Source organism: Oryza sativa, chromosome 12 (assembly GCF_034140825.1).
Source record: "Oryza sativa Japonica Group chromosome 12, ASM3414082v1".
In the NCBI taxonomy this organism is placed as follows: Eukaryota; Viridiplantae; Streptophyta; class Magnoliopsida; order Poales; family Poaceae; genus Oryza; species Oryza sativa.
The window spans coordinates 4,410,284-4,423,762 of record NC_089046.1 but is presented as its reverse complement, the minus strand read 5'-3'; positions in this window follow the sequence as shown (position 1 = coordinate 4,423,762).

The window sequence follows — 13,479 nt, the reverse complement described above, 5'->3', positions numbered from 1 at the left end:
TTTCTGTTTCCTTGTTGGGTATTCCGGGTGTCATCAAATTCCCATTCACCCGGAGGACCAAATGTAACACCCTGAAAATTCGACCAACAAAATCAAAACTCTAAGAATACGGATTTTCAAAATCTTTTTAAATAAATTGCATCATGCCGATTTTATTCGCATATTTCATTGGATTTTGATTTCGGAGTTCGTTGATCGCGAATAAAGAATAATTAATTAGGAATAAAACCTAAAATTAAACTGGCAAAATAAATAATTAAAATATAATTTAAAATAAAGATTAGGTGAGGTTGGTAATAAATAAAAATATTATCGCGACCATATTAGTATCAATTAAATTTAAGTGCGATGGAATAAGAATTAACTTTAATTAAATTCAAGTAAATTATATAAAAATAAAATATGGGTAATGTTAATCTAGGGCGAATCTTTTGGTTAGAGCAACACAAATATTGAGTAAACTTGATTTGTGCAAAAGTTAGAATTTATAGGGCGAGATTTAAATAGAAAATAGATTAAATTAGGGTTAATAAGGATCTAGCACTATTCATTGCCTACAAGGTGCTTGATGTGGTCCTAGCCTAGCTAGCCCCGAGCCCCGCGCCGCCGACGCCGTCGCGTCGCCGTCACCGCGCGCTGTCCCATTGCTGCCTGCCATCGCGCGCCGTCGCCATCGCCGTTGCCGCGCCGCGCGCCATCCCGTTGCGCCGTCGCGTCGCCATGCCGCCGTCCCGTCGCCTCACGCCGCGCGCTCGCCGCCTCGCGCCCCGCGCCGTTGCCGCGCCGCGTCGCCGTCGCGTCGCCTGTCGCCGTCGCGCCGAGCCCCGCGCCGCGCCGCCCACCCGTCGCGTCACCGCTACCGCCTGCCGCGCCGCGCGCCCATCGCCGTAGCCGCCTCGAGCCCCACGCGCCGCGCCGTCGCGTCGCCATTAGGGCCGGCCACCTCTCCTCGCGCCCTATAAATCCCCTCCCCGGTCACCATTTCACCCCACACCACCCCACCTCCTCTTCCTCCATTTTCCCCTCTTTCCTCTCCACCGCGCCGCCGCCTTCATGCCGCCGCGCCGCCACCCTCGGTGCTGCCGCGCCGCGCCGAGTGCCGCGCCGTGCGTCGCCTGCCTTGCGCCGCCGTCGCTACCGCCGCCGTCGGTAAGCCGCCGCCCCTCCCCTTGTTCGGTCGCCGCCGCCGCCCCGGGTAGGCAGTGAGCCGAGAGAGAGAGAGGAAGGGAGAAGCCGGGAGGGAGAGAAAAAGAAAGAAAGAAGAGAGATGAAAAGAAAGAAAGAAAAGAAAAAAAAGAATAGAAAAGAAGAAAAGTAAAAATAAATAGAAAATTAGGGAGAGATTAAGGAGGTTTAGAAAATTAAAATAATTGGGGTTAGTTGTAGGTTTCTTTTAGTTGTAGAATTGCAAAATTTTATATAATTATAGAATATTTTGGTAATCTCTATAAGTAATCAATTCGCGGTAGAAATTTAGATTTATTTAAGAGCTAAATAATTATGTTGAATTCTTAGGAATGTACTTCTAAATCACAAAAAGACTTAGGATGAATGAACTTAAAATTGGAATGAAGTGGTTTTGCAAACTTTGTAGTCGATATAGAAAGATCGATTCGCATTCGACTTTTATTTGAGTTTATTTGGATTTCATTTGAATTCTAATTGAGTTCAAATAAATTCTTCGCACGTACTTTTAGACCCTGAGGGAGTTGCGGATCCGAGCGAGGATCAAGACCCGCAGAACTACGAGCAAGGCAAGTCATCACTATTCTTTGAACATGTTGATCCCAATTGCGAAATTATTTTGTTTACAAATAAAATTGCATGCAATGATGAACATCCTACTTGTGATTATGCCATGCCTTGATTATTGTTTACCCCTTATGCCTTCGTAACCATGTTTACGTATGAGTCCCTAGTTAATTATGACAACTGCTTAGAAATGCTATTCTAGAATCATGCATACTCATATTTATCAAATGCTATATGCTTGGGCAATTACCTTTGGGAAGGTAATTGAGATGCGGCATGTGGAGACATGAGCGCCACATTACCATGATGTTGATGATATGATTTGTGAAAGGAGAAATAAAATTAAACAACTGTTTTCGACTGGGGCGGACGGAGGATTTGGGTGGTGTCCGGAAAAGGCTAGTGCCGTCCCCGGTCAATTAAGGACCAAGCCATGAAGTTAAGCATGAAACGACCCCCGTACAACCGCACTTCTTGTATGGGTATAGACCTAGCGGAGTAGATAGCTGAGCGGAGGCAGTATCCATGCATAGTGGTTTCTTGATGTATGAGGCAGGGGCTCTACGGTGGGGCAGCCATTGGTAGGACCGCGAGGCGGGTGTCTACAGTGGTGTCGCCATCGGTAGGACTGCCATGTGAAAATCTAAACATAATTATATCTTAATGCATGTGTGAGTCTTCCCTTCCCGGGTGCGCCAGAACTCCTCTCACTGCTAGAAACCGTGTATGCCTAGAGTGCATGAGGATGTATGGTTCATGGAGCGGGTACTGCCAATGCGAGGTCTCATGTGTTGGGGCGAAGCTCATGTGTTGGGCAGTCGCGGAGTGCGGGTAAAGTGTACATCCACTGCAGTGTGAGTAAACCAAATCTATTCGAATAGCCGTGCTCGCGGTTATTGAGCACCGGGACGTGTATTACACTTGGCTAGACTCTAAATTCTTAACTTGTGTGGGATGGGTTATTGCATGATGATTTTATGCTGTTGCAGCCACTTCCTGAGAGGCGGGAAGGTGGACGTCCTCAGAAAACCATGACGACTCAGTGGCGGGAAGCTATCCTTGGGATCACAATGGATGGTGGACAGAACCGTCGTTGTTTAATGTGAACACTGGTACTAAAATTTGATCAGTCTATGCTAGGTCTTAGGCTTGTGAAAAGAATTACAAAACTTGCTTTGCGCAAAAGAACCATAGCCATCCTTTGAATACCCCTATCATGTGCATTGTTGCTGTGGTGGCTTGCTGAGTACGGTTGGTACTCACCCTTGCAATATACAAACTTAATCAGAGGCCGGAGATGAAGCTCCGGAGGATCCCTACGCTTACTACTAGGAGGGTGATGGAGACGATGGCGCTCAGTAGGTCTTAGTTACGGTCGTTGCCTGTGGCAATGGCGTGCCGCTGCCTTAACTCCGCTGCCTTATCTACTTCTGCTTTTGGAATGTATTCCGGACCGCTCGGTCCGATGATCTAAGACTATGCCTGTGGGCTTATGATATAATAATTCGCACTAGACTCTCATGTATGTGCGTTTGGTATTTCAGCTATGAACTCGTGCGTACCAGACTACTTGATCCAGGGAAATGGTACTGTTTACACAGGCGAGTGAATGCCTTGGAGGTTGCCAGTCCAGGGATGACATGTACGATAAGCTGCCAGCGATGGTGCCGGATTCCCAAGCCAGGGATGTGCACAAGGACATCTTGGTCGAAGGCAGAAGGCTCTGCGAAATACTTGGAAAGATTCCAGAGACGGTGAACAAGTGGAAGTTGCTTTCCGACCTCTGGGTAGAGCTGCTCCTGTCCGTGGCGCCGTCGGACAACGCGGCCAGTCATGTCCAGATGCTAGCAAACGGAGGCGAGCTCATCACCCACCTCTGGGCACCGTTGACGCATGCCGGAGTCATCGAGAAGAGGACCGGAACTGAAAACAGTGCTTTCCCTGTCTAATGTGTACTGCTCGTATCGTATCAGCTCATTATTCTTTTTTGTTAGAGTTGTGCGTCGAAAATGTGTACAAGGTTGGTTATAGTTTAGTACTTGGAGTTATACCGAGTGTTAAAAATAGAGTAAGAGTCTGACTATGTCCTAAGAATCTCTTTTAAATAGAGGGATGGACCTATTGTAACGGCATGGCGATTTAGTATAGCAAGAGGGAATGGTTGTCCACAGTGTCAGGCCATGAGTCGTTGTAACTCTGATACGCTGTTGTCAGGGTTACGGATAAGACATACCTCCTATCCTACGACTTATGGAATACACGGATATGGTATGCCTTCACGTATACGGATCATTCTCATATACGCTGTTGGAATCCATCACAAATTATGGAAAATATATCTCCACGAGCCAAGTGATTTCCAAAGTCCTACTCGGAAGGGATAGAAGTCCGAGATAGAGTTTTTGTTATATCGTACAAGATCCGATGTCTTCGAGTTTTACTTGGGGATTAAGGTGATCCACGGTATAAAAGGGACCCCAGGGAGAGGTGCAAGGCATCGAATATCATCACCAACACACCCACCATAGTTTACGAAGCCGGAGTGCACGGAACCAAGTCGCTAGGAGATCTCATCGGACACGTCGACTACGATCTCGATGGTATTGTTAGTTCCGTCTACTTCTATTGTAATCTGTGGATTTCGTCATCAATCCCATATAAACTGGGCTAGGGCTATTACTTGACAAGGGGCCTGAACCAGTATAATCTTTGTCTTCTGTTTGCTTGATGTCGTATTACGTAGATCCTCATTCCAACGTACCCTAATATCCAAATCATCTGGTCTACGAGCATCACTCGTCGACAGTGGCGTGCCAGGTAGGGAGACTTGGTGCTCAAAGTTCTCCAATATGACTTCAAGCCCTCCTGACAGCAGTGCCTAGACCTGCGTCGATCCAGGAGCTCCTACCTCGACATCGCTGGTGTGGACTCAAGTTGGATCTATTGTCTTTTCGGTCTACACCGTCTCGCCAATCTCGACTAGCCCAATCACCATCGAGAACGAGAAAGGTACGGCTACGACTCCGAGAAACGACGCCCCGCCGGCAATTCCTCCCACGCAAGTAGAGAACATAACATTAACGGCCCCAACACCTAGAAGGAATCCTCAAGCGGCCGAATTATGCCCTCTGCACAAGAGACCAGAGCCGACAAGGATACCCACCCAGAAACCAAGATCTTGGTGTCCAGTCCATAAGACATCAAAGCATACTCTGGAGGATTGCCCGGTGATACTCCATGTGAAGGCTGAACTCTATGCCTACTGGGAGTGTGGAATTCAACGTACTTCACCTACGGGTGCCACCTACTGCCCGATCCACAAGTCGAGATCACACGATCTCACAAGCTGCAAGATCTTCCTTAGGACCTTCAAGCCACCGCATCATCGCGACCAACAACCACGAGTTCAAGCTCAGTGTGTTGCCAAGGAGCGAGATACAGCGGCGACTTCAGACCGGTTCGTGGGCTATGTTGGCACCAACCCCAATGAACCATCTATGCTACACCTGCTGGAAGATTACGGATCCTCTTCAGACTCACCACGAGATGTGAAAGTGGTCAATACCGCCGAGACAAGTTCATCCGCGGTAGCGGGAACGCCTGCTCAGCAATTGCGAAACCTCGACGCGATATTGAGATAAAGTCATTTTGATCTGGTGACAAACCTAGACGTTGATCAATGGGCAGCACGATTGCGAGAAACCATGGCCAACCTCAATAGCGCAGTCGCAAACGCTGCAGTTGAACTCGCACCGTGTGATCCGCCCCGAGGAGACGGTGAATCAGTTAACGAGAACGCGGAAGTGGAAAACCCCACTGGAGAACATCCTTCCCGTGACCGATCACCTCGGGTAGCCCGAGATCCTACTCCACCACGTCGCGAGAACCGTGATCTTCATGAACGCCTGGACGACCGGCGGAGGGACAGATGAAATCGGAACGACAATGACCGTCATCGGCGCCGTTCTCCCTCTCGGTGAGGAGAGAACACCCCTCATTGATGACATCACCACCGCTTCCCTTCACGCCGAGGAAGGAATGATGATCGAGGAGGCCGCCCTAACAAAGACCGAGATCGGCTGGTCCACAGTGACCGTCGGGATGACGACAACAACAATCGTCGTGACGCTGGCGACAACAATCAGCGAGACCAGGGGGCCGATGGCCGAGTTTAGGACGACGTCCGAGATCAAAGGTTAGACGGCAACAATAGGCAAGATCGCAACTCCCATTCTCCCGCATCTGGTGGAGATCGAGGGTGCAATCACCGTTCAAGAAGCCGAGCTCCTGAACCAAGCGACCCTTCATCCTCATCTTCGTTGTCTTGTTCCTCGGACAGACCTCCTCGACGATGTCACAACCACGGGCCACCTTTCGTCCCAGGAGGTGGGTGCCGAGCATTCACGCCCACACTTCGAGATATACGATGGCCCGAAAAATTCCGACCAGGAGTGATCGAGAAATATGATGGAAGCACAGACCCAGAAGAATTTCTACAAGTCTACTACACAATTCTCTACGCTGCTGGTGCAGACGACAACGCACTGGCAAATTACTTACCTGCTGCGCTAAAGGGATCTGCTCGTTCATGGTTAGTCCACCTCCCACCCCGCTCAATCTCTTCATGGGAAGACTTGTGGCAGCAGTTCGTCGCTAACTTCCATGGAACATATAAGCGCCACGCAATCGAGGATGACCTACACACCCTAACACAGAACCCAGGTGAATCATTGAGGGACTACATCCGGCGCTTCAATAAGTGCAGGAATACGATCCCCGAAATCACTGACGCTTCTGTCATTCGTGCGTTCAAGTCAGGCATCCGAGATCGATACACCACGTAGGAACTGGCGACACGGCGAATCACGTCTGCTCGAAAGCTGTTCGAAATTATCGATAGATGCGCTCACGCAGACGACGCGCTAAGATGAAAGGAGGGATAGAGCAAGGTGGGTGTTGAGAAGAAGTCAACCAACAGAGACACACCAGAGTCGAGCAAGAAGAGAAGTCGCAAGAGTGGGAAGTGCAAACCTTCGGGAGAGGTCCTCGCTGCTGAGCAGGTGGAACCACCTAGGTGCCCAAACCTCTAGAACGACGACTCACGCAAATAATGGTGCTCTATACACAAGACTAACAATCACGCCATGGAAGATTGTTACGTCTTCAAAAAGGAGCTCGCGCAACAGCTGGCAATCGAAAGGGGAAAGCGAGTACGTGTTGTCGAGACGGCCGAAGAAGCGGCCACCCTCGACTCCGACTCCAAATTCCCAGAATACAACCTACATGTCTCGCACATCTTCGGCGATTCTACATCGTACACCTCAAAAAGGGAGTACAAAAAGATAGAACGCGAAGTCTGCTCTATGTCGCAGGGGGCTACTGCCAAGATGATATGGTCCCAACACAAGATCAAGTTCTCAAAGGCGGACCACCCCAAGATTGCAACTACACCTGGTAGATATCCGATCGTGGTCGAGCCCACTATTCGGAATATAAAGGTAGCACGGGTTCTCATCGACGGCGAGAGTTCAATTAACCTGCTCTTCGCTAGTACCTTAGATGCCATGAGGATACCACGAAGTGAGCTAACGCCCACAGATCAGTCCTTCCATGGAATCACTCCAGAATCGTCATCAAAGCCGTTGGGTAAAATCACATTACCCGTCACCTTTGGACAGGACAACAACTTCTGAATAGAGTAGATCATCTTTGATGTCGCAGAATTTGACACTGCGTACAAAGCCATCATTGGGAGAACCACACTCGTGAAGTTCATGGCAGCGTCCCATTACGCTTATCAAGTGCTCAAAATGCTTGGACCAAAAGGGACAATCACTATTCAGGGAAACGCCAAGTTAACGGCACAATGTGACAAGCGGAGCCTCGACATGGTCGAGCATACTCCCAGCCCACCCGCCACAATTGAGCATCCCAAAAAGGTGAGCAAGCCCAACAAGACGCCGAAGCTAGACGGTTATCGTCGTAGAGAGGGAAAGAGTACAATACCTGGTGTACTAGGTCAGCGAGGCCCTCCACGATGCAAAAACTAGATACCCACAGATCCAAAAACTGCTTTATGCTGTGATCATAACATCTAGAAAGATACGCCACTACTTCCAAGCCCACAAGGTCACTGTCGTCTCTTCGTTTCCTTTGGGAGAAGTTGTCAAAAACAAAGACGTTGTGTCACGCCCAGAAATTCCCGAATAGAATTCCAAGCAGAATGTGCATTAAAATCCCCGTCCAGGACCAGCCGGGGTACACAAACGACAAAGTTGCCATACAGATCCATGTCTTACAAACATTATAAAAGTCTTACATAAATGCAGCGGAAAAACAAAAGATAACTGGAGCTAAGCCTTGACTTGATCTGCAGCGGGAACACCACTCACAGGCATCCTCGACGGCACGGACGAAGCCTACTCCTCAGAGAAACCACCATCTGACGCATACTCAAACTCTGGGGTTTGGGGAAAATAGAGCAAGACTGAGTACTACCCACTGTACTCAGCAAGTCATTTTGGAATAGGGGTATGATGCAGGGAATTATCAAGGGATAGCTATAATGGTTCGTTTGCATAAAGCGGGCATTTACAAACAGAAGTTGAAAGCAGTAAAATAGTTGTAATAATTAATCAATATTAATCATCCACTGTCCAACGCTATACCCCGTTGCAACAGGCCCAACCATCCACCTATACTATTCAATTCCATTAGACTAGTCTAGGGTGAGTCTAATCACGGTGAATCTGGTTGACCGCCCATAATCGCGGGCACGGCTATTCGAATAGTTTTACTCTGATCAGATGTGTACAAATGTACCCACAAGACACAGCCCCACGACACGTTTCCGTGTGCCGACATGCCACCACGACATACTGGAAAGAGGCCGTGACAGGACCCTTCGCATAACCCCCTCTAACCAAGCACACCACACCTCAGATTTCACCCCCACTCCTCGCAAGGCAGCGGGCAGTCCCTTCTCGTGCCTAGGTGAATCCGGAAGCCGCATAGGCCGTCGCAGGGCCCATCCAAACTCCATCACGCCCACCCTTGCTTGGATGCGTCGGCTAGAGGAAAGCTACACTACAAGCCCAGCCGTTGCCCACGCTGGCTTGTGGTAAGTACGAGGAATTCTTCCACGGTTTCCCGCGAACCGGTCCTTAATTGCCCTGGGCGCGACCATCAAAACCATGCACCCACGGCCCACCATTTAATATTAATTAATTAACCAACACCGGAGTGGTGAGCATTAACCAACATCAATCCTAGAATCTGATATCTATGCATTTAATGTAGTTCCCCATTGTGTGCTAGTTGAACTAAGAAAAGCTAAGCATTCCCTAATCCAATCTCTAGTCATGTTATATCCCAAGCTAACAAAAGAACATGGTACAAGATAGCATGGCTATGACAGTAGGTAAACATCCCATGGTGATGTTATAAAACAATGCAGTATTTGAAGAAAAACAATAGAGCATTTGCAATATAGGATCAACATGTTCAAGTGACAAGCATGACTTGCCTTGCTCTACAGCTGGAGGAACTTCGGCGACTATTTCAAGGTACACCGGAGCGTCGGGAGAGCCGAAATCTAAGCGACATACAAAGCAAATAATACAAACAGGCTAAAAGACTACTGAAACAGAGAACAAAACCATTTTTAATGGATTCTACACATTTTTCTTGATTTACTGAGACTTGAATGGGCTTAAACGGAGCTCGGATGAATTAGATATGAATTTTAGAAGATTCACTGTGTTTTTACTATAAACAGAAAAATCCTTAATTGAATTATTGCGCAATAAATAAATCCCGGGAGAGAGAGGGGGCGGCGCCGACATGCGGGCCCCACATGGCAGTGACTCAGGAGGGCGGTCCGCGGTGGACCGAGTCCACGTACCGGGAAAGGATTGCGCACCACGTGGCGCTGACATGGCGCCGACGCGGCGGCCACGCGGCAGCCACGTGGGCGGCCGAACGGATGACCCCGATCTACCCAAGGGTAGATTGGACGGCGGGTGTGGCTCGCAGCCGGTGCGCGCCGGCACGGCTCAAGCCGGCCCGGCGGCCATGGCGCACGGCGGCTAGCGGCGCGCATGCGGCGGCGGCACGAGACGGCGACCGGCGGCGGCGGAGGGCGACGGCGTCGCGGCGACGCGGGCGGCGAAGCGGCGGCCAAGCGGCTATGCGGCGCGCGGCTAGCGGCGCGTGAGAGAGAGAGAGGAAGGGGAGGAGGGACCTCACCGACGACGACCGACGACGGCGAGCGACGGAGGGCGGCGTCGACGGCGGGACGATCTCCGGAACCACCTAGCGAACATGGTGGAAGGGGTTAGAGAGGGAGAGGGAATTGGAAGAGGGCGAGGACGCCGGCCGAAGGCGGCGGCCATGGCGGTGCTCACCGGTGAACGGCGCGGAGTGGGTTCCGGCGGCGGGATCCAACGGAAGAGGGGTGGACGGGGTGGCCCGCACGACGGCGAACGCGACGGCGTTGTCGGCGCGGCTCGGCGTGGCGGCTACTGGCGACCGGAGCGGTGGCGGCGGCGGCGAAGAGGAGGGCGATGGCGCTAGGGCGTTAGAGGGCTCGGGAGGGCTCGACGAGATGGGGAAAAAGAGAGAAGGGGTGGCGGTGGTGCTTAAATAGAGGAGGGGGAGCCCGGACGTGGCCGGTAGAGGCGGGAATCGCCGGCCGACGTGGGGAGGTGGAGGAGGAGAGAGAGGTGGGATTCGAAATTTCGAATCCCGGCCGTCTCGGGCGCGGGCGCGTGCGAGAGGGAGGGGGAGTAGGTGCGGGAGACACGGCGCATGCGCTGGCGTGGCTGACGTGGCCCGGAGAAGGCGGGAACGTGGGCGCGGCGGTGGTTGTGGAGCGCGGCGGCGCCGGCTGGAGGAAGGGGATGGGCCCGATAGGTGGGCCCCACCTATCAGCGACCCCGGGGGAGAGGAGGGAGGCGGCCGGCTCGGCTGGGCCTCGACCTGTCGGCCGGCTCGGCTGGGCGTCGGCCTGTCGGCCGGCCCAGCGGAAAGAAGGGGGGGAAAGAGAGAATGGGCCGGCGGCCCAATTGAAAGAAAAAGAGAAAAGAAAAAGGAAAAAGAAGGAAAATGGATTTTCCTGGGATTAAATATTGCTTGTGCTCAATTTTAATCGGTTAAAATTATTTCTAGAGTTATGAGAATTCCACTAAAAATCTTGTTAGCGTTTTTCGACATGTAGAACTCAAGAAAAATTCCACATGCCAAATCCGATTATTATTTGCATTAATTTATTAGGGTTTTCTCTTGCTCTTACACCGGTATTTTCTCTGGTGGATTATAAATTCAATTTAGGCTTGGGAAAGAACTTCAGGGTGTGACAAACCTACCCCCCTTTAACGGAATCTCGACCCCGAGATTCGGAGGAGCTGGTGAAGAGGTGCGGATGGGCGGCCTTTAGCTCATCTTCCCTTTCCCAGGTTGCTTATTCATCTGAGTGATGGCTCCACTGAACCCTGCAGAACCTGGTGACCTTATTCCTAGTCCTCCTTTCACTGGTCTCAAGGATACGAACTGGCTTCTCCACGTAGGTCAGATCTTCTTGGATGTCAATGTGCTCCGAATCGGCTTGTTCTTCGAGTACCCTTAGACACTTCTTTAACTGGGACACGTGGAACACGTCATGGATACCGATCATGTTGGATGGAAGTTCTAGCTGATAAGCCACTTCTCCTCTTCGTTCCAAGATTTTGTATGGTCCCACGAAGCGTGGTGCCAACTTACCTTTTGTCTGGAAACGGTGTACTCCCCGGAGCGGAGTAACACGGAGATACATGTAATCCCCTGCTTCAAAAGTGAGTTCCCTTCGGCGGTTGTCCGCATAGCTCTTCTGTCGAGACTGGGCAATTCTCAACCTCTCTCTGACGGTTCTAACTTTCTCTTCTGCTTCCGTTAACACCTCTGTTCCGAACAGTTGACGTTCGCCTGTTTGATTCCAGAAGAGAGGTGTGCGACACTTCCGGCCATACAACGCTTCGAACGGTGCCATAGACTGGCCTGATAGCTGTTGTTGTACGAGAATTCCGCATAAGGCAGGCTTTTATCCCATGCTCCACCAAAATCAAGCGCACAAGCCCGTAGCATATCCTCTAAGATCTGGTTGACCCTCTCGGTCTGGCCATCTGTCTGTGGATGGTAGGCTGTGCTAAAATTCAAACGGGTCCCCAATTCTTCCTGCAGCTTCTACCAAAATTTTGAGGTGAACTGACTCCCTCGATCAGATACAATCTTCTTGGGTACCCCATGCAGACACATGATCCTTGTCAGGTACAGCTCTGCCAATTTCTTCCCCGTATATGTGGTATGCACTGGAATGAAATGAGCAACTTTAGTGAGTCGATCCACGACTACCTAGATTGAATCGTGGCCAGATGATGTCCAGGGCAGTCCTGTTATAAAGTCCATTCCAATCTCCTCCCATTTCCATTCCGGGATCTGAAGAGGCTGGAGTAAACCTGCTGGCCTTTGGTGCTCTGCCTTCACTCGTTGGCAAAAGTCGCAGAGTGCGACGAATTCAGCTATTTCCCTTCTCATGCTGACCTACCAGAACTTTTCTTTGAGGTCTTGGTACATTTTGGTGCTGCCTGGATGAATGGAGTACTGAGTCTGATGAGCCTCGGTGAGTATCAAATCCTTTAGTTCCTTATCGTCCGGTACACATAATCTTTCTCCAAACCAGATTGTGCCGTGTTCATCTTCGTGAAAATCCTGGGCTTTTCCGACCCTCATGTTCTTTTTCAGCTCTGCTATTTCAGGATCATTTACTTGAGCTGCTCTGACTTGATCCACGAGTGTAGGTCGTGCCTCGAGGACAGCCACGTACCCGTATTCTACAAGCCCCAAGTTGAGGTGTTCAAGCTCCTGCTGCAATTCTTTACACATGCCCTCGGTGCATAGGGCATTGCAGTAGCTCTTCCTGCTTAATGCATCTGCCACCACATTGGCTTTACCCGGATGGTAATGAATGCTCATGTCATAATCTTTGATTAACTCCAACCATCTTCGTTGTCGGAGATTTAGATCCAGTTGGGTGAAGATATACTTCAGACTCTTGTGATCCGTATATACTTCGCAACGGTTGCCAATCAGATAGTGCCTCCAGATCTTCAAAGCATGTACCACCGCTGCCAATTCCAGGTCATGAGTTGGATAGTTCCCTTCATGTGGACGCAACTGCCGCGAGGCATAAGCGACCACTCTGCCCTCTTGCATTAGAACACATCCAAGCCCGTGGCGGGACGCGTCGTAGTAGACTTGGAAGTCTTTAGTCTGGTCGGGCAGAATCAGAACTGGGGCGGTTACTAATTTCTTTTTGAGCTTCTCAAAACTCTGGTCACACTCAGCTGTCCATTTAAATTTCTCATTTTTCTTAAGCAACTGAGTCATGGGTCTGGCGATCCTAGAGAAATTTTCAATGAACCGACGGTAATAACCCGCGAGTCCAAGAAAACTTCTAATCTGTGACACGGTCTTAGGTGGGGTCCACTTGGTAACTGACTCCACATTCGACGGATCGATTGCCACGCACTGAGCTGTAATGACGTGACCCAAGAATTTGACTTCCAATAGCCAAAAGTCGCATTTACTGAACTTGGCATATAACTGGTGTTCCTGCAACTTCTCGAGTACCAGATGGAGATGTCGTTCATGTTCTTCTTCCGATTTGGAATAGATAAGAATGTCGTCGATGAA